Source organism: Tachypleus tridentatus, chromosome 9 (assembly GCF_004210375.1).
Source record: "Tachypleus tridentatus isolate NWPU-2018 chromosome 9, ASM421037v1, whole genome shotgun sequence".
Classification (NCBI taxonomy): Eukaryota; Metazoa; Arthropoda; class Merostomata; order Xiphosura; family Limulidae; genus Tachypleus; species Tachypleus tridentatus.
Window position 1 is genome coordinate 21,498,070 of NC_134833.1, and position 22,998 is coordinate 21,521,067.

The window sequence follows — 22,998 nt, forward strand, 5'->3', positions numbered from 1 at the left end:
TTGTGTTTTCTTAAACAATTATAAGTTATATTATATACAAAAATGTGCGAGAGAAATGAGAAATAAAACAAGATGGGATTCAAAACTGCCATTCTATTTGCTAATTATGTTCTTTAAATAATATAAATACTCACTATAAATACCAGCCACACTTCATCGTTCATTGAAAGTAGAATTGGACAAGAGTGTTGAATTATAACAACGTGATCGTGAAACTTCAAATCCGAATGATTAATTTGTTGGAGTTGGAAGAACCAATACAAAAAGTCCAAAATACCGGGAGTTGTGGTTTGTTTGTTTGTTTTTTGAATTTCGCACAAAGCTACTCGAGAGCTATCTGTGCTAGCCGTCCCTAATTTAGTAGTGTAAGACTAGAGGGAAAACAGCTAGTCATCACCACCCACCGCCAACTCTTGGGCTACTCTTTTACCAACGAATAGTGGGATTGACCGTCACATTATAACGCCCCAGGAGTTGTGGAATTCAGATTGTAAATTGCCCAGTTGGTTAAAGTATCCGTTCAATAAGTATGGTTGCAGATCTGAATCCCACCATTTCTTATATATATATATATATATATATATATCTTCAGAAAGTTTCCAATTTCCTATCATTTGTGGGTTATCCTTGAAATTTCTAAAATAATTATGAATTTTTTTGGTTTATCTCTGAACTATTTAAGGTCGACGATACTGTTTCTAAGTGGCACAGCGGCATGTCAGCTGACTTAGAATGCTAGAATCCGGGATTCGATATCCGTAATGGGTAAAGCACAGATAACCAATCGTGTAGCTACACTACTGAGGCGTTGCCCAGTGGGTCCTTATGTTTGAAAAATAACGGTTCTGTTACTGTCTAGTTTAGTTATCTTCCGGCCTACGAGATGGCGCAGTCTGAACAGTTCATGATATATTTATTTTGAGAATATGTTGAGCGTATATTTGCTTCGGAACCTGGTTTCTATCGTTGTAAGTCCACATATATATTGTTGTAGGGAGGTGCTGAGGGAAGAGTAAAATATTCTGAAACTACTGCCTTTTCGACCTCTGGTGTCAGATTAAGAGTGAATCAAACTCCATCAAAAAGTGCTGAGTTTAACTTTATTGAAGTTAACAAAGACAAACTCTTTTAAATCATTAATTTGCTTTGGACCCTCAGTGAATAGAACTGAATCACTTCTTCTCCTCCAGTGGCTCAGCGGTATGTCTGCGGACTTACAACGCTAAAAACCAGGTTTCGATACCGGTGGTGGGCAGAGCACAGATAGCCCATTGTGTAGCTTTGTGCTTAGTTCTAAACAACAAAAATCTTCTCCTCGAAGTGTATTTTAATTAATATCCCACTCAAATCTTAATAAGACATCTATTTTCTACAATGTGCTTTCAGTCGTGACGTCAACACAGAAAAACAGCACAGTGGTATAACAGTGTACAGTGGTATAACAATAAATATCTACGCTATTATCTGTATATATAAAACACTGAAGCTATACACCCACACACATACAATGACCAAACTTAAGAAACTAAACATATCTTGATTGTTATAGAAAATTTCATTGACTGTCCAGACAGACAGAACAATTTCAATAATCAAGCGTGTTTGAAAAATAAATATAACACCTTTGACCTTACACAACAGCGTGTGTGTTTTCTTATTGCAAAACGATACATCAGGCTGTGTGGTGGGTCTATCGAAGGGAATCGGACCCCTGATTTTAGGGTTGGAAGTCCGTAGAGTTACCGCTGTCCTACCGTTGGACATTCATAGCTCTTCTTAGCCCTTGAAATTACCAATATGCACTGTAATGGAAAAATAATACAAAGCGTGGATTGTTTATTATAGTCCATGAATCAAATTGTGTTACTGAAGAGTTCCAATGAGCACAAATACAACGGAAGGATACATCCAGGCCACTTTCAGTGCCAGAACTTTCGAATATTCGTCCCATTTGCTAAAACTGTTCTCGTCAGTTTGAACACGATTTATATTGTAAATTACGGAATTTACAGAACTGTATCATGACAAACATTATTTTATATTCTTTAAAATCCAGGTTTTGTACTTTGATATTCTGGTACAGACTCCTGGTAGATTGGGTTCGCCACATCCGATCCCCCATGATATTATACCGGCCAAAAACCATCGTCCATCTTCACCCTGGACTTGCACGGGTCCTCCAGAGTCTCCCTACGATAAACAACATAAACATTATAAATTATCGCTATTAGAAAAAGACGAACCTCTTGACAGATTCTCGTTTGAAAAGTAAACGCTAATTTACACTTATTTTACAGAATATTTAAACTATAAACGAGCAAAAGAAAATAATCCTTAGTTTTGATGATCCAATTACCAGGAAAATAAGCGTGACTTACACAGGAAGACGGGAAAATCTGAACACAGGAGCGTAACATGTTGGTAATGTGACTGGTGTTCCAGGATTCTGTTGGTAATGACATGATATTCACGTACTCTGCCAGTGAAGGTATTAGTATTATAATGAAAGATTTGTTGGGTAAAAGGATTTTTAACTTTTATTTGAGTTGTTGTTTGATAAGCTTCATGTTCAGTGACTGAATGAGTGGTAGCACCTTATTTTGAGTGTTTTTTCTTCTTTAGTTTGAAGAGCATTCAGTCACCTTCTTACAACTGTTCACAGCCAGTGAAGGCATATTTATACTGCCTGATATAAATGGGGGACGTTATCGGTTTGAGTAGTCACATTTCGCTCTCATAATTTCTGTTTTTTTATTATTTTATTCTGATTATTTTATTATTTTTATCTAATTCTGATTATTTTATTATATTTATTCAATTGTGGTTATTTTATTATTTTTATCTAATTCTGATTATTTTATTATTTTTATCTAATTCTGATTATTTTATTATATTTATTCAATTGTGGTTATTTTATTATTTTAATCTAATTCTGATTATTTTATTATTTTTACCTAGTTTTGATTGTTTTATTATTTTTATTCAATTGTGGTTATTTTATTATTTTTATCTAATTGTGGTTATTTTATTATTTTTACCTAATTTTGATTGTTTTATTATTTTTATTCAATTGTGGTTATTTTATTATATTTATTCAATTGTGGTTATTTTATTATTTTTATCTAATTGTGGTTATTTTATTATTTTTACCTAATTTTGATTGTTTTATTATTTTTATTCAATTGTGGTTATTTTATTATATTTATTCAATTTTGGTTATTTTATTATTTTATTTAATTGTGGTTATTTTATTATTTTTACCTAATTTTGATTGTTTTATTATTTTTATTCAATTGTGGTTATTTTTTTATTTTTATCTAATTGTGGTTATTTTATTATTTTTATCTAATTTTGATTACATTATTATTTATTTTATGAATTTCTTCACGTGAAACTGGTGAACGAAGTGTTCCGAATGCATGAGGGATTGTAAGACCCGCCCCACATTTTATTTTCAGTTCTACCTTGAAGCAGTCGGATATGCAACGAACATTACGATATGGCTCACCAAGTATGTTTTGCAGTAAAACGCAGTTGTGATTGAAAAATATCATGTAAGAAATTGGTAATGACTAATAGGTTCACAATATCGTGAAGTAAAGATGAGTTGAGCCCGTTGAGATAGCTGAGTTACAGCTGTTAACACATTACCAACTTAAGCCTTTTTATTTAGGTTTCGGTCCATTTTACCAAATAACATTTAACATTTTACTTCGAGCTCGAAATATAGCATTACAAAGTAAGCTAATCAGCGCCATACCTGACAAGAATCTTTTCTTCCTTCTTCGAGGCCAGAGCACATAAAAATGTCAGGAATATACTCGTCTTCCTGCAGCCAAGAACATAATCTTGCATTTATGGTTGCTAATAATGGGAACTTGAACTTCCTGTAGAATGGACGGAAGAACTCCACCTGTGAAGGACATTAGGAGATCAAATATAGTTACACTGTTTAGCATCAAAACGTACCTGATTTAGTCGTCTCAAGAAACATCACGACCTTTATGGTGAACCTTGAAAATGGCTGCTACATCTGGACACAAAATAGTATTAGTTTTCAAGAAACTCAGTGGATTAAGGTTTCTGAGACGTGTACAATAAACAAAAACAATTAAGACTGAAATAATTTGTTGAAAATATGAAATCTGAGATGTTTGAAAACTTGGTTATCTTGTACATTTTACAACGAATTCAAATCCAGATGACTCAAATACACTAGCTTATCGATAGTATGTGGATATTTAGTTGAAACTGGACAAATCTAATTGATCACTGTTCTAAAACAATAAAGCTCTCACTGTTTTGTGTCAGGTACAAATCATGTCTGTTTTGTTTTACCTGAAAGGTGAGCCACTTAATGAATATTAGATAACTGTGGACAGATATTCCAATTTGAAGCTTTTAAGTAGTTTCAAAGATGACAAATGAAGTTAAGATCTGGGTTTTCTGTGGATGGAAGAGCAATATGGACTTCCAGACAGTCCAAAAGATGATGTATAGTAAAAACTGTCTAAGCCGGAAACTGCATAGGGCGGAAACATTTACAAACCGGAAGTATCAAAATTTAGCAGCATTATCTTAAGATTTTTCTCCTAAAAGGTCCTCTATATGGCGGAACCTGCGTAAGGCGGACGTAAAACTATCTTTCACCTACCACATCTATCAACAAGTAGGATTAGAACCTGAGTAAGGTGGAAAAAATGATTTTGATTAAATATGAATTTCTTATTTAATTAATAATTTGTTTAAATATTAATAAATTCTCGGACATTTTGTTACAGTAAGTTGTGGTTAAATATATTCTGTTCTTTTTTCTGCCGTTATTATTCCGGAGGTCGCTATTAGAAAGAAAGATTGACTGTACATCTGGTCACATTTATTGATGTAAAACTATAGAAACCATGGTTGATAGGTAAAAGTGAAAATCCGAGCTGTTTCAAAAATGTAAGGAAAAATCAACTTCCTGTGAAAGTGAATAATAAAACGTGGATGACAAATGTTGTATTCGAGGAATTTTTGAACAAATTAAACAAAAGAATGGAACAAGAAAATAGGAACATTCTACTTTTCCTAGATAATGCAACTTGTCACCCAAAACTTCAACATTCAAATGTTTTGTTTAGTCTTTCTACCTCCATGTACAACAGCAGTTCTACAGCCACTAGATAATGGAATTATACAGTGTATACAACTGAAATACAGAAAACTGATGCTTCAGTATATTATTGTAAACATGGACAACTGTAAGAGAGCATCTGAAATGACCGTGAAAATTGACGTGTTAGATGTAATTGAATTTTTAAGTGATTCAATCAAATACGTAAAATATGAATCTGTAATAAAGTGCTTTTGAAACTGTGGATTTATTCTTGATAATGGCGGAGATTGTGGAGAAGTTGTTTGTTATGATGATTCTAGTGAAATCCAAACTCTGATTGAGAAGACTGATGCAGATGATTCTGTGAACGTGGAAAGTTTTGTGAACGTTGACAAGAATGTTGTAACAGAAACTGATGAAATTGATTTAAAATCTATAATATAATCTCAAGATGGTAACAGTGTGAGAGATTCAGAAGATGAACAAAATGGAAAAGATAGTGAGGAAATAGAAATTCTACTTCATCACAAGTGTTAAGTTATATTAACGTTATCAAATTGTATGTAAAATGAAGGGGAAAATGAACTTCATGAAAAGGTCGTAGAATTGGTGTTCTATTTTAACCACATGAGAAAGACCATTAAAAAAACAAAACAGTTGAAATTGAACACTTTTCTCAAATAAATTTGATTAATATTTTGTGTACTTGTATATATTTTGAATGTCTATTTATGTTATTATTCTAATAAATATAACATAAATAATATAATAATTTTATTCACAAATGCCTTACTTCCCTCGAGTCAAGCAAGTATAACGTTCTGCTCAAAATTATATATAATTAAGGTAATGCATGTTCACTGTCTAAGGCGGAAAACCTGCTTAACTCGGATATTTTACTCGGTTTCCTGCTATTCCGCCTGAGACATGTTTTACTGTATCTGGACTTTCTGGAGATAAGAGAGTTTCCTGAGATATTTCTACTAATGTTTGGTAACCGAACATGCATAGATTACTCTTCCTGTTGGAACAGTTGTTTGAAGTTAAACACAAAGCTCCACAATGGGCTATCCGTGTTCTGCCTACTACGTTTATCAAAATCTGATTTCTAGCGTTGTACGTCCCCAGACATACCCCTGTGCCAATAGGGGACCTGTTGGAACAGTAGATGGAGTTTGTAATGGTAAAACTCCCTCACAATCTCTACAGTGACTTTATTTAGAATTTCTTGACATTTACCGAAGTTTCACTTGAAGATGTAACATTCAAGATACAAAACGAAGTTCACAAACTTAGCACACACACACACACGTGCGGCGTATCATTAAATGAATAAAACCAATATATATATATATATATATATATATGAACATATTTTCCGGAATAATTTTTTTGATTTAAGCAATATTACCACGCAGGTATCAAATTTGGAATTTTAGCTCTATGCTTTTCCAGAATAAATAACGTTTGTTCAAATGCATGGTTTTATTAGAATGTTACGGTACAGACAGGTATGTCTTAGTTGATGTAGCTGTACGATTTGTGGATCCCCAGTGGCGTAGTGATATGCCTGCGGACTCACACCACTAAAAAACAAACAAACCGAGGTTCAATATCCGTGGTGGGCAAAGCACAGATAACGTATTGCGTATCTTTCTGTTTAATTCCAAACAAAATATTTTTAATACTACGTAGGGTTGCTTATAGTGAAAAACAAACAAAACAAAATATCTTGGTGGTCAATTAATAATACTTATTTATGAACAGGGATTTTTATATATATTTTTATCATTAGAATATTTAACGAGGAAGCAATATACACAGCAATTCTACGGCCGAATGATAAGCCATGAATAACGTATTTTGTTTTAAATGTATCACACTGTGAGTTTGTGTCAAAAAAGAAAACTTGCCAAAACTACAGTTCTCTAAAATTGTACTCAACAGCAAATGGATATTTAAATAGTTTAACCATTTTTGAAATGGAAAACAAAACAACAACAAAAAAACTGCAAGGGAATTTGAATAAATCGAACGTGGTATCGAACCTTCTTTGAGGCGCCCCCAACCGGTAATACTGGCGTTTCTTCCAATCAGAAAATCCTCGTTTGATGGAAGGCATATTGGGGCGATATGAGGCCGATACTTCACTGGCGCTTCCAGTTCTACTAGGGCTAGGTCGTTTTCGTAAGTAAAGAAGTTGTAGCTGGGGTGGACAACCTTTCTTCTCACCCCTCGTTCCACGAAAGAATAAGGCTCCATGACGCTAGAGAAGTCATGCTCTCCCATCCTAACTCGAATCTGGGAAAGGAGTAAGCTGTAAGAAAAATGAGTCAGCGCTCTTGTAACAACAGTTTTATTCCATAAATTACTAACAACAAAACAAAGAAGGTAATATCTCTGCCAACCTCTATTGGCCTAGCGGTACGTCTGCGGACTCGTAATGTTAGAAACCGGGTTTTTATACCCGTGGTAGGCAGCTCATACATAGCCCATTGTGTAGCTTTGTGCTTAATTACAAACAAACAAAATACAGAAGCTGGCTTCCATTTGTCCATTTTTTTTAAATTAAGAAGAAAGGTCCACTTTTCGAAAGCGCTCGGGTTATACGGGTTTTTATTCATTTATAAGTAGAAAGACGATTTTTGACACTTTAAATGGCAATTAGTTACCGCATATCATAGTCTCAAAACAGTTATAAGAAGTGACTGGTAGTGACAATATCGGCTTCACAATTTACTACGTGTGGAGTTATAAAATCACCCATGTAGACCATTTACTGTTCCTTTATCCTATACCTAATTTTTCGGGCCCAGAATGGCCAGGTGGTTAGGATCCTTGGCTCACATTGTGAGCATCAAGCGTTCGAGTCCCTGTCCCTCCAAACATGTTCGCCTTGTAAGGGCGTTATTGCGTGACGGTCGATCTTACTATACGTTGGTAAAAGAGTAGCCCCAGAGTTGTTGGGGTGGGGTTGATGATGACTAACTGTTTCCCTCTAGTCTTTCACTGATAAATTATGAACAGCTAGCGTAGGTAGCCCTCGTATAGCTCTGCGCAATATTCCAATCAAACCTATTTTGTGTGGAAGATAATACCAAGGGATCCCGAACTTCTTGAAAGGATTAAGGCTTCGTCTTTCGTTCTGAGTTATCATTACTACTTACACATGTTGTTTAATTTTACTAACACACATTTATGTGTGTGTGTGTGCCTCCACACAGTGGGCTTAATACCCCATTGACCTTAAAACACCCCCTTTAAAAATAATCATTTATGCACTCAAAAATTGAGGTGTCTAGATGGAGTGACGTTGGAGGACAGATCCCCTATTGGAGAGCTCTCTCTTCCTTCGTATCTGAGATTTCAGGATTCAGTCTTTCTGGAATTTTATATTTTCCCTACATGGTGACTCTCACTGACATGAAATCGTTGTCATTTAAACGGGAGTGGTAGTTGTACTATGTAAGATGAATAGAATATGAAATCGTTACGATGACTTTATTGGTATTGTAAAACAGCGTCAGACATCGCCCGAAGTTGTACAAACGTTTTACTTGTCTGTTTGTTGAGTTTTGTGAAAAGCTGCTCGACGTTTATCCATGGTAGTCATCCCTAATTTGAAAATGATAGACTAGTGGGAAGGCAGGTGATCAAAACCATTCACCGCTAACCCTTGGGCTAATATTTTACCAACAAAATGAAGGATTCACCATTACATTATGACATCTTAATGGTTGAAAATGTGAGCATGTTTGATGACGGAATTGCAACTCGTGACCTGCAGAGTGCGAGTCGAGCGTCCTAAACACACCACCATGTCAGGACTATCTCTAATAAAGAGAGGTTTGGTTTGGTTTGAATTTCGCGCAAAGCTACACGAGGGCTATCTGCGCTAGCTGTCCCTAACTTCGCAGTGTAAGACTAGAGGAAGGCATCTAGTCATCACCACCCACCGCCAACTCTTGGGCTACTCTTTATATGAACGAATAGTGGGATTGACCTTAACATTATAACGCCCAAACGGCTGAAAGGGCGAGCATGTTTGGTATGATGGAGATTCGAACCCGTGACTCTCGGATTACGAGTCGAGTACCTTAACTACTTGGCCATGTCGGGCCCCATCTATACAAAGAGAGCTTTTTTTATGAATAAAAATAATATATAGTTACTTCTTAAAGGCAAAGAACACATTTATTTTGTACCTAGAAACATCTGACCAGTTTTGATTCGCCCTTTTCTATAATTCATTACTATCTTCTACCCCACGATGACATATTCTAGAAACATTATTACATGTATACAGAAACACAAAACCCACTAGTGGCACAGCCGTATAGTTGTGGAATAACAACACTAGAAACGAGGTTTTGATACCATGATGGGCAGAGCACAATTGTGCAGCTATGTGCTTATTTACAAACAAACACAAAAAATTAAACACAACATCTCATCAATATATCAATTAACATCACTAAATATAACCAGAATCCTCAACGGACCTTAATTAGAAAATGAATTAAAAATGTAAGATTACTCAATATTTTGTAACATATGGACCCCACCGGTGGTGAATGGTATATTAAAAAGCCAATATCCAGAGAGTTTAGAGAATGTGATGTTCTTTTGTGATAGAGCAGAATCAATAGAAACCTGAATAACTGAAAGAGAAAAACACCAACAGTAAAAGGAATAAACTGACAGAAGTATTGATATTTGAAAAACTAGTTTCAACAAGTCAGACTGAAGACGACCCATGAGCGTGTAGAAACTAGATTCTCCAATATCAAGACTTCTGACAGTTTGTTCCGTTTACTGTTGGTGTTTTCTTCATTACCAACAACACAAGATATTGGGTAATTTTTTATGGCAGTGACGGCCTGCTAAGAATACTGGACATTCGAATGCTTGGACCTTTTTATTACTTGTTTGTTTTTGGAATTTTGCACAAAGCTACTCGAGGGCTATCTGTGCTAGCCGTCCCTAATTTAGCAGTGTAAGACTAGACTAGAGCTAGTCATCACCACCCACCGCCAACTCTTGGGCTACTCTTTTACCAACGAATAGTGGGATTGACCGTTACATTATAACGCCCCCACGGCTAAAAGGGGCGAGCATGTTTGGCGCGACCGGGATGCGAACCTGCGGCCCTCAGATTACGAGTCGCACGCCTTAACACGCTTGGCCATTTTATTATTTGCGGCACGTTCTAGTTAATAGTTTCTTCTACAGAAACTGAGCTCCAATAGAACAAGACCACGCGTTCAATTCATGGATCAAAATTTATTTTCTGAACAAATAATATACAACATACTCATCCACACAGTGTCCAGCCGTGGCTATCCATTTGCTGTTCAAGATGGCGCCACCACATCGATGGTTACTGGAAAAACCAAAAAAGGATGTCCGTCTAACAGATACCTGAAAACAGTTGCAGAGACAAAATATATTAACACAATGTTTTTTTTTAATTGCAGTTGTGTAATATAAATATATCTATTCAGGGGGTTCAGAACTTAATGTTCAACGAAAATGTTGGATATTTTAGCTTTTGTTTTTATTTTTGGTGATAGAACATCACAATTATTAATAATAATTATTATTAGGCACCTTAAGCTGATTGCTCAATACGTTTGCCCCTCTAGTATCTTTAACATTTCACCTGAAATATGAGGCCTTGGACTGACCGTAAAAGTCATTTGGTTTGTTCGATCTTTGAATGTTTGGTGTTTTATTTAGCAAACTTGAATATCAACACCCTATATAAAACGTAGAGTTACGCTGCCAGATTACATATTCCTTGGTATCACCCATAGTCGTTCCAAATTTTGAGGTTCTGACGAGTAAAAATAAAGACAATCAGTTGCATTATCAAAGCCCGGCACGGCCAGGTAGGTTAAGGCGTTCGACTCGTAATCTGAGGGTCGTGGCTTCGAATCCCCGTTGCACCAACCATGCTCGCCCTTTTAGCCGTGGGGGCATTATAATGTTACGGTCAATCCCGCTATTTGTTGGTAGAAGAGTAGCCCAAGAGTTGGCGGTGGGTGGTGATGACTAGCTGCCTTCCCTCTCGTCTTACACTGCTAAATTAGGGACGGCTAGCGCAGATAGCCCTCGCGTAGCTTTGCGCGAAATTGAAAAACAAAGAAAGAAGCATCATGTAATCGAATAGCTGAGCTGATTGTTACTCTTATAATGCATCTGCCGGTAAAAATATAAAGCGTGGTCAGCGGCACGATAGTTTAAATCCAAGGTTTAGTTGCAATGTCTTTTAAAGTTTTCATGTCAAAAGCGTTGCAATATGTTCTGTATGACATTGTAAATTGTGTTAGAATATAATAATACAACCATGTTATAAACTGTGTTTGAATCTAACAGTAAAACTATTAACAATGATGCTACGCCATCTATTGATTACAAAACGACTGTTAGTATTTTTGTTTACAAATTCAAAAGTTTAATACTTAGCCATATAAAACATCATAGAATGATTCATACTTCACTTGAATTTGATGTTCCGTATTTCATGCCCCCTATAGGTTCGTTGTTACACAATCCAGCGTTATACAACCCAGTGTTATACAATCCGGTGTTACACAATCCATCGTTGTGCAACCCGGTGTTATATAATGCACATTTTAAGTGGTCAAAATCTGTTTGCCACCAACGTCCTTTTAATTGTTTACACTGATCTACATACCTGCCACGGCCAAGCTCCGAAGGCTGCATTTTGACCACCAACTATTTTCGTTCGAGCATGTAAAGGTGGGATTCCACACTCTGGAAGAAACAAGGAAGTAAGCATTAGGAGTTGATGTGGGTCATCTTTTATACCCTAGAATAATTACAAATAGCTGCAGTCATGGCTGGATTATTTATTAGGCACAGTGTCTTAAGCCAACGAAAACTTTGCGTCCATAAAAAAGTTTCCTTAAAATTAATCTCAGAGGGCCAAAAACTAATAAACATAAAAACATGAAACACACGTGTTACTGTAAAAAAAATTATTATATCTTTAAGTTATGTGATATATTTTCGTATACACACTCACGATATTTAACTACAGTGTATTAACACACATAAACAGCACGTACACATTATTCACATATAACTACTTAAATTTCAAACCATAATTTATAATATCCATAATCTATCTCACGTATACTGCTGGTGGGATCTACGAACAGAAGCCACATAGACCCTACAATCGTCTTGATCAAGCACTGGCTACAGTGTGAAAATCTGTATCTCAGAACGGTTGGTATGGGTTTAACTCTTTTACTGATAAGTAGAGAACAAGATTAACCTGAAGATGACCTAGGAAGGTCGAAACGTTGTTCTCTCCTTATCAGTAAAAGTGTTAATACCCTCACCAGCCGTTCTGAGAGACATTTTTTATTTCAAGTGGGTTTCTCTTCATCAAGAATGTGAAAGTCTCCCAAATGTGTGTTAACATCCCAGTAATTGATTGCTACCATATTTGAGTAATTAAATAATTGTAACTATTATACTTAATTAATTAATAAATATAAAAAAAAACATCTCAAAACGTAAATTTGTGATCACTTTAAGCAGATGAATTTTATCAACTGGTTTGAATTTCAGTTAATTTTAACTACTGGGTTACTAAGTGAAACCTCTGAAGTTTGGTTGATCAACTGGTCCTAAATTACCTTCTACTTAACCAGAAGTAGTTTCTATTCTTACTAATCAGAATTCAAGGTTTTTTTGCCATAAAATTATACTCAAGTATCTCTAAAATATTTAATTGATATTTATTGGTTTATCAGCCATAATACTGGACGAAAACACAACAGAATTTTAGAAAAACAAAACCTTCAAAACGTAGTAGTTTTCCAAAATTAAAAAAAGAAAAGTTATTTCAAAGAATTATAACCTACCCTTGTATGGGTCTATTGGTTTCCTTTTAGGAAAGTCCCAAGTTGTTGTATGACTATTGATATGACCAGGAAAGAACATGCTTGTTGACACAGGTTTTATGGTCGTCATATTTTTGGTTGTTGTGGATGAGGTAAACTTCTCATTGGAAGTTGTCCTTTCTGAAGTGACGGTAGTTGCAATTGTTGTGCTGATGGAAACCGTTGATGGAGGTACTTTTGTTTTCGATGAAGACGTACACAGTTTAGTGGAAGCTGTTATTTCTGGAATGGAAGTGGTTGTAACCGTTGTGCTGGTGGCAACAGTTGATGTAGTATTTGTGGAAGTAAAAACTGTAGGTGTTAGTGTTGTAGGACTTTGTACGGTAGTCGCTGTAATAGTGGATCTTTCAATGGTGCCAGTTGTTGTTGTGGACTTTTCAGGAAAGCCAGTAGGTTTTCTTACTGGTCCAGCCCACATGGATGTTGTAAAACCAGGTTTCCTTGTAGTATCGTTAGGGTTAAGAATGGATATTACAGTAGTAGAGAGCGATTGCTTGCTGCTAGAGTTTTCCACTAGAGGTCGCTTATTAGTAGCTCCAGCAGAAAATTTTGGGTTCTCAGTTGAAATCATCGAGTTGGTGGATAAAGCTGTAGAAATTCGAGAGGTGTAATTCACTGAATATAGTGTTGTAGAGTCGGGGGATAATATTGGTTGCAGAAAAGAAGAGATATTACCATTGGTGGAGGAGATCCCCAACACTGTTGAAGGAGGATCACGTAACAGGTTACTGTTTTCCACGTGTAAAGTCGGTGATGTGACAGCTACCGCTGGTCTCTGAACCTCGTATGAAGTGTGTGTTTTATGGGGTACAACCGCTACAGAAATAGCGGTTGTAGCATGGGGCGGTTTTCTTTTCTTTCCTCCTGATTCGTGTGACACCTTGTTTAATTCATCGTCATGAGCACAACAACTGCCAATCAGATAAGCGTCACTACACGATCCAAGGTGCTGTCCGTTCGTGTTGATGCAGTCCCACACAAACATGCACGTGCCTTGTTCTCCTTTACCGTTGTAACATGGCTTGGGGCGAATGTGTAAACCATGCCCTGGAAACAGACACGATCAGTTTCTGATTACAACGTACGTTTAAGAGATGATAATAATAGAAAATCTTAGCAAACAAACTGTATTTTTTCTTTCCTTTCTCCAAAAATACATCGACTTCAAGAAGAGATGAAGAAATGAAGTCGATAAGATAGAATAAAACTAGATGTAATAAACTTGTACAGTTAAACAAACTGTACAAATGAAGTCGATAAGATAGAATAAAACTAGATGTAATAAACTTGTACAGTTAAACAAACTGTACAGTTAAACAAACTGTACAGCGATAATGAAACACTAGAAAATATTTAGTCTCAAATCCTAAAATAGCATTAATTAAATTAATTATTTCATTCTGAGATGTATTACACGTTTCACGTGATATGAGTTTAGATTGGTTGCCTGGCATGAACATCATGAAGTGGACAAGTATGTAAGTTTTGATTCTAGTAGTAATTTCAATTTAGAAGTATAAGTTTTGCCGAGTGGTAATTTTAATTTAGAAGTTTTGTTTTGGAGTACTTTTAGTTTTAATTTAGAAGTACCAGTTTTGTTTAGTTTTAACCTAAACGTACAAGTTTTGTCTAGTAGTAGTTTCAATTTAGATTTTTTTCTAGTAATATAGTTAGTTTATAAGTTCAATCCAGTAGTAGTTTTAATTTACAAGTTCAGTCTAGTAGTAGTTTTAATTTAGAAGTTCAATCCAGTAGTAGTTTTAATTTACAAGTTCAATCCAGTAGTAGTTTTAATTTACAAGTTCAGTCTAGTGGTAGTTTTAATTTACAAGTTCAGTCCAGTGGTAGTTTTAATTTACAAGGTCAGTCTAGCAGTAGTTTTAATTTACAAGTTCAATCCAGTAGTAGTTTTAATTCACAAGTTCAGTCTAGTAGTAGTTTTAATCTACAAGTTAAGTCGAGTAGTAGTTTTAATTTACAAGTTCAATCCAGTAGTAGTTTTAATTCACAAGTTCAGTCTAGTAGTAGTTTTAATCTACAAGTTAAGTCCAGTAGTAGTTTTAATTTACAAGTTCAATCCAGTAGTAGTTTTAATTCACAAGTTCAGTCTATTAGTAGTTTTAATTTACAAGTTCAGTCCAGTATTAGTTTTAATATACAAGCTCAATCCAGTAGTAGTTTTAATATACAAGCTCAATCCAGTAGTAGTTTTAATTTACAATTTCAATCCAGTAGTAGTTTTAATTCACAAGTTTAGTCCAATAGTAGTTTTAATTTACAAGTTCAATCCAGTAGTAGTTTTAATTCACAAGTTCAGTCTAGTAGTAGTTTTAATCTACAAGTTAAGTCCAGTAGTAGTTTTAATTTACAAGTTCAATCCAGTAGTAGTTTTAATTCACAAGTTCAGTCTAGTAGTAGTTTTAATATACAAGCTCAATCCAGTAGTAATTTTAATTTACAAGCTCAATCCAGTAGTAGTTTTAATTCACAAGTTTAGTCTAGTAGTAGTTTTAATTTACGAGTTCAATTCAGTAGTAGTTTTAATTTACAAGTTCAGTCTAGGAGTAGTTTTAATTCACAAGTTCAGTCTAGCAGTAGTTTTAATTTACAAGTTCAGTCCATTAGTAGTTTTAATTTACAAGTTCAGTCCAGTAGTAGTTTTAATTTACAAGTTCAGTCCAGTAGTAGTTTTAATTTACAAGTTCAGTCTAGGAGTAGTTTTAATTTTCAAGTTCAGTCCAGTAGTAGTTTTAATTTACAAGTTCAGTCTAGCAGTAGTTTTAATTCACAAGTTTAGTCTAGTAGTAGTTTTAATTTACAAGTTCAATCCAGTAGTAGTTTTAATTTACAAGTTCAGTCTAGGAGTAGTTTTAATTTTCAAGTTCAGTCCAGTAGTAGTTTTAATTTACGAGTTCAACCAAGTAGTAGTTTTAATTCACAAGTTTAGTCTAGTAGTAGTTTTAATTTACAAGTTCAGTCCAGTAGTAGTTTTAATTCACAAGTTTAGTCTAGTAGTAGTTTTAATTTACAAGTTCAGTCTAGGAGTAGTTTTAATTTACAAGTTCAGTCCAGTAGTAGTTTTAATTTACAAGTTCAGTCTAGGAGTAGTTTTAATTTACAAGTTCAGTCCAGTAGTAGTTTTAATTTACAAGTTCAGTCCAGTAGTAGTTTTAATTTACAAGTTCAGTCCAGTAGTAGTTTTAATTTACAAGTTCAGTCCAGTAGTAGTTTTAATTCACAAGTTTAGTCTAGTAGTAGTTTTAATTTACAAGTTCAGTCCAGTAGTAGTTTTAATTTACAAGTTCAGTCCAGTAGTAGTTTTAATTTACAAGTTCAGTCTAGGAGTAGTTTTAATTTTCAAGTTCAGTCCAGTAGTAGTTTTAATTTACAAGTTCAGTCCAGTAGTAGTTTTAATTCACAAGTTTAGTCTAGTAGTAGTTTTAATTTACAAGTTCAGTCCAGTAGTAGTTTTAATTTACAAGTTCAGTCTAGGAGTAGTTTTAATTTACAAGTTCAGTCTAGGAGTAGTTTTAATTTTCAAGTTCAGTCCAGTAGTAGTTTTAATTTACAAGTTCAGTCCAGTAGTAGTTTTAATTCACAAGTTTAGTCTAGTAGTAGTTTTAATTTACAAGTTCAGTCTAGGAGTAGTTTTAATTTACAAGTTCAGTCCAGTAGTAGTTTTAATTTACAAGTTCAATCCAGTAGTAGTTTTAATTTACAAGTTCAGTCTAGGAGTAGTTTTAATTTTCAAGTTCAGTCCAGTAGTAGTTTTAATTTACAAGTTCAATCCAGTAGTAGTTTTAATTAACAAGTTTAGTCTAGTAGTAGTTTTAATTTACAAGTTCAGTCCAGTAGTAGTTTTAATTTTCAAGTTCAGTCCAGTAGTAGTTTTAATTAACAAGTTTAGTCTAGTAGTAGTTTTAATTTACAAGTTCAGTCTAGGAGTAGTTTTAATTTTCAAGTTCAGTCCAGTAGTAGTTTTAATTTACAAGTTCAATCCAGTAGTAGTTTTAATTAACAAGTTTAGTCTAGTAGTAGTTTTAATTTACAAGTTCAGTCCAGTAGTAGTTTTAATTTACAAGTTCAATCCAGTAGTAGTTTTAATTAACAAGTTTAGTCTAGTAGTAGTTTTAATTTACAAGTTCAGTCTAGGAGTAGTTTTAATTTTCAAGTTCAGTCCAGTAGTAGTTTTAATTTACAAGTTCAATCCAGTAGTAGTTTTAATTAACAAGTTTAGTCTAGTAGTAGTTTTAATTTACAAGTTCAGTCTAGGAGTAGTTTTAATTTTCAAGTTCAGTCCAGTAGTAGTTTTAATTTACAAGTTCAATCCAGTAGTAGTTTTAATTAACAAGTTTAGTCTAGTAGTAGTTTTAATTTTCAAGTTCAGTCCAGTAGTAGTTTTAATTTTCAAGTTCAGTCCAGTAGTAGTTTTAATTAACAAGTTTAGTCTAGTAGTAGTTTTAATTTACAAGTTCAATCCAGTAGTAGTTTTAATTTACAAGTTCAGTCTAGTAGTAGTTTTAATTTACAAGTTCAGTCTAGGAGTAGTTTTAATTTACAAGTTCAACCCAGTAGTAGTTTTAATTTACAAGTTCAGTCTAGGAGTAGTTTTAATTTACGAGTTCAATCCAGTAGTAGTTTTAATTTACAAGTTCAGTCCAGTAGTATTTTTAATTCACAAGTTCAGTCTAGGGGTAGTTTTAATTTACAAGTTCAGTCTAGGAGTAGTTTTAATTTACAAGTTCAATCCAGTAGTAGTTTTAATTTACAAGTTCAGTCTAGTAGTAGTTTTAATTTACAAGTTCAATCCAGTAGTAGTTTTAATTTACAAGTTCAGTCTAGGAGTAGTTTTAATTTACGAGTTCAATCTAGTAGTAGTTTTAATTTACAAGTTCAGTTTAGTAGTAGTTTTAATTTACAAGTTCAATCCAGTAGTAGTTTTAATTTACAAGTTCAATCCAGTAGTAGTTTTAATTTACAAGTTCAGTCCAGTAGTAGTTTTAATTTACAAGTTCAGTCTAGGAGTAGTTTTAATTTACAAGTTCAATCCAGTAGTAGTTTTAATTTACAAGTTCAATCTAGGAGTAGTTTTAATTTACGAGTTCATTTTAGTAGTAGTTTTAATTTACAAGTTCAGTCTAGTAGTAGTTTTAATTTACAAGTTCATTCCAGTAGTAGTTTTAATTTACAAGTTCAATCCAGTAGTAGTTTTAATTTACAAGTTCAGTCCAGTAGTAGTTTTAATTTACAAGTTCAGTCTAGGAGTAGTTTTAATTTAGAAGTTCAATCCAGTAGTAGTTTTAATTTACAAGTTCAGTCTAGTAGTAGTTTTAATTTAGAAGTTCAATCCAGTAGTAGTTTTAATTTACAAGTTCAATCCAGTAGTAGTTTTAATTTACAAGTTCAGTCTAGTAGTAGTTTTAATTTAGAAGTTCATTCCAGTAGTAGTTTTAATTTACAAGTTCAATCCAGTAGTAGTTTTAATTTACAAGTTCAGTCCAGTAGTAGTTTTAATTTACAAGTTCAGTCTAGGAGTAGTTTTAATTTACGAGTTCAATCTAGTAGTAGTTTTAATTTACAAGTTCAGTCTAGTAGTAGTTTTAATTTAGAAGTTCATTCCAGTAGTAGTTTTAATTTACAAGTTCAATCCAGTAGTAGTTTTAATTTACAAGTTCAGTCTAGTAGTAGTTTTAATTTAGAAGTTCATTCCAGTAGTAGTTTTAATTTACGAGTTCAATCTAGTAGTAGTTTTAATTTACAAGTTCAGTCTAGTAGTAGTTTTAATTTAGAAGTTCATTCCAGTAGTAGTTTTAATTTACAAGTTCAATCCAGTAGTAGTTTTAATTTACAAGTTCAGTCCAGTAGTAGTTTTAATTTACAAGTTCAGTCTAGGAGTAGTTTTAATTTACAAGTTCAGTCCAGTAGTAGTTTTAATTTACGAGTTCAATCCAGTAGTAGTTTTAATTTAAGAGTTCAATCCAGTAGTAGTTTTAATTTACGAGTTCAGTCTAGGAGTAGTTTTAATTTACAATTTCAATCCAGTAGTAGTTTTAATTTACAAGTTCAGTCCAGTAGTAGTTTTAATTTACAAGTTCAGTCTAGGAGTAGTTTTAATTTAGAAGTTCAATCCAGTAGTAGTTTTAATTTACAAGTTGAGTCTAGTAGTAGTTTTAATTTAGAAGTTCAATCCAGTAGTAGTTTTAATTTACAAGTTCAATCCAGTAGTAGTTTTAATTTAGAAGTTCAATCCAGTAGTAGTTTTAATTTAAGAGTTCAATCCAGTAGTAGTTTTAATTTACGAGTTCAGTCTAGGAGTAGTTTTAATTTACAATTTCAATCCAGTAGTAGTTTTAATTTACAAGTTCAATCCAGTAGTAGTTTTAATTTACAAGCTCAATCCAGTACTAGTTTTAATTCACAAGTTCAGTCTAGCAGTAGTTTTAATCTACAAGCTCAATCCAGTAGTAGTTTTAATCTACAAGTTCAGTCCAGTAGTAGTTTGAGTTACTTTGTATTGCAAATTCAAGTACAATATTCTTTCAGATATGCCAAACACGTCAATGCACTTTGCCACCAGCAGTTGTCCTTTCTCTTATTACATAACCATTTTACATATATTATTTGTGTATCTAAATAATATTAAAACCACACGGTCGAATTCTATAGAGGAACGTACAATCAAAAGCTATTATGAAGTCTTTCCCAAAAGAACAACAAGGCGTTGCTTTTCATCAGTAATTCCCTATTAAACAGTAGTTATTAACGTAACTATATTCAAGTTTTATCAGAATATGTTATATATTGAAAATAACTCATTTGGAATTTCGAGATTTTAAAGTTGTGGTTATAATATATTTGCAGGTTTGTTTTTTGCATTTTCAAGACGGCTGGTATGAGTAATAAAACTTTAATTAATATAAAGTACAGAACAACGTTTCGACCTTCTTAGGTCATCTTCAGGTCAACACGAAACGTTGTTCTGTACGTTTCTTTAACTAAAGTTTCAATACCCACACCACCCGTCTTGAGAATACAGTTTTACTTCAAGTGGGTTTCTATGGATTGCAGGTATTTTGTAATTTAATGTTTCAAATATGAAATATTTTGTTGATGTTAAAGGGATATTATTTGTTTATATCTTGGAGTTTATAATGTTTTAACTGAAGATCAAAGATGTTTTGAAGCATAAATTTAAAATATATCATGTTAGGAAGTCAAAAGCTATTTTCAAATTTTAAATGCAAAGTCTAAATTTTACTAAGATATAAAATTGGATTAACAATAAATTTCTTATTAAAAGTAGTGCAGACAGAACGGATTCTTCAAAAAATAGATAAATGCTAGTTTAACTTCGTTTGATGGATACAAGAAAAAAAAAGAAAGAAGAATTTTAGTTGCCTACAAAATATGTTTCAAATAAACTCGAATAGATGGCAGCACATAGACTATAGAAACATACAAGACTCTCCTATATAAGTATCACCATTTTTGTCACATCAATATAACAAAATTAACGCATGCCTTTAGGCTGATAAAGTGGTGTTTAATTAAACTGTGTGCTTCTATGGCTTTAGTTTAACAACTTTTGTTTTTCAACAAAACGGTAGGGTTGAAGTTTCATTGTTAGCTTCCAGTTTTCGTACTAGTTTCAGGATATCAAAACTACAGTTTTGTCTGTAGAAATCTAATACGACTGGTGCAGTCCTGTTGGTCTTATTACGCGTTTCTCATTTTTTTTCAAAAGCAATTGGTTTCATGGTGTACCTCATAAAAGAACGTTCTGCTCTTAAAGTAAACACTTGTACAACTTGATTCTACTGAAAATGCAAAAAACATGGCTGATGAGCACTAACAAGATATTTTTTGAACAATTAACAGTAAAATATAAAAAACAAACAAACTAACTAAACAATAACATAACTCTCCATTATTCTGGCAGGCTCAAAATGTTCCAGAACTTTCGATGTTGATAGTTATGTTATAAGATGAACATGAAGAAAAAATATGCATTTTTCATTGTTAGACTCAACCACTTATTTGAGTAGAGCTTTGAAAGATGAAAATAAGAAAAGGGAAAATAAAAATCAAACTTTTTTAGCATTTAATAGGAAAAAATGTGTACACTATGAAATTAGCCTAAATACTAGCTGGTCAATAGTTTAAGACCATACCAAAAAGAAGTCCTAAACAGGGTAGGAAATGCCCAACAAGAGGTCTCAGAAGTGAGTTGCACGGCCGTCATTGCGAATAACTGCAAACATTCGCTTTAGCATGGTCGATTTTAGCGTTTGCAGAAGGCTGGCTGGAGTGTCATTCCAAGTGGTGAAGATGGCTTCACGAAGATCATGCAGTGTTTGGAATTGACGTCCATTTCTATAGACTTCCTTGCCATCCACCCCAAACATTTTCAAAGGGGTTCAGTTCGGACGAACACGCTGGATGATCAAAAGAATCACGTTATTCGCCATGAAAGAGACTTTTGTCCTGCGGGCATTGTAGATTGCAGCGTTGTCTTGCTGAAAGATCCAGTCATTTACACACAAGCGAAGGCCTTCAGTCAATAAGGATGCTCTCTCCAACATGTTGATGTAGCTAGCTGCTGTTTGACGCCGCTGCATAACCTGAAGCTCCATTGTTCCATGAAAGGAGAAAGCACCCCAGATCATGATGGAACCTCCTCCATTGTATCGTGTAGAAAATGTCTTCGGTAGGTTATCCTTATCGTGCCAGTAACGTTGAAAGCCATCTGGACCATCCAGGTTAAATGTTTTCTCATCAGAGAACACAACCTTTTTCCACTTTTCTACGTTCCATGTTTGGTGCTTCTCAGCAAAGTTTAACCGAGCTGTTTCATGGTGTGGAAGGAGTCGTAACATTGGAAGACGTTTACGGTTTCAAAGCCTTTCTATCGTAGATGCCGTCTTATTGTTCTTGAGCTGCATTCTGCGTCCGTAAGGGCCTTCATCTGGTTCGACGATCGGCTGGTGTCTTGCCGAAAAACCCGTCGAATCCTCATACTTAATGCCGGCGAAATTTTCTTGGGCCGACCACTTGAAATTCTCGTTCCGGATCCCTCAGGGTCTTTTAAGAAATTTGCAACAGCAGTTGTACTACGTCCAGTCTCACCAGTGATGACACGTTGAAAGAGACCTTGCTTTTGCAGCTCGACAATTCTGCCACATTCAAACTCTGTCAACGTTTTAGACTTTGCCATGTTTTTACCCAAACATAACACAGGGGATGTCAGTGGGAAATGTTGGCAACGCTAATGCTTGAACACAAATGACCAAATTTCGTTACGTGCTTACCGGTTAACGCTTCGTTTCAGTACTGTCTTAAACTTTTGACCAGCTGGTATTTAGACTAATTTTTAGACAAAAAATGTGCTCCAGTCAACCATCACGTGACTCCTGTAGGTTACACAGAACAATTATGAGGGTCTGGAAAGAATTCTGAGCAGTCTCAGTTAGTAAAGTGGGCATACGAGTATCTGAGTTAACTACTAAAATGTATGCACAAATAAGAAATAAGTGTCGTACTATATCGTGATCAAGTATGAACTTGTGTGGTTAGAAGTTCGTACTGTAAATCCATGGATTTGTTGTTTGCCTCCCCTTGCAGCAAAGCTATACGAGCGCTAACTGCACCAGTCGTCCTAATTTAGCACTGTAAGATTAGAGAGAAGAAAGCTGGTTATCACCACCCACCGCCAACTCTTGGGCTACTCTTTTACCAGTGAATAGTGGGATTGACCGTCACATTATAACGCCTCAACGTCTGAAAGGGAGAGCATGTTTGGTAGGCGGGAATTCGAACCCGCGACCATCAGATCACGAATCGAGTGCCTTAAGCACTACAAGAGTGTCAGTCAAATTTATCTATTCTGTTAGACAAGAGTAGCCCAAAGGTTGGCGGTGGGTGTTACTGGCTAATTAGATTCCTCCTAGTTAATCAATTCAA

General features: G+C 34.3%; 1 pseudogene across 1 annotated transcript in view; it reads right to left on the bottom strand.

Annotated features, from left to right (window-relative positions):
• Nucleotides 1-1,309: 1,309 nt before the first annotated feature.
• The window catches only part of LOC143224836 (uncharacterized), a 43,992-nt pseudogene continuing 22,303 nt past the window's right edge, over nucleotides 1,310-22,998 (bottom strand). The window contains exons 3-8 of the transcript XR_013013464.1: nucleotides 13,000-14,085; nucleotides 11,799-11,878; nucleotides 10,413-10,519; nucleotides 7,147-7,415; nucleotides 3,761-3,913; nucleotides 1,310-2,190 (exon numbers count right to left, since the gene is read on the bottom strand). The product of XR_013013464.1 is annotated as an uncharacterized LOC143224836 (transcript). The remainder of the gene's footprint in view (nucleotides 2,191-3,760; nucleotides 3,914-7,146; nucleotides 7,416-10,412; nucleotides 10,520-11,798; nucleotides 11,879-12,999; nucleotides 14,086-22,998) is intronic.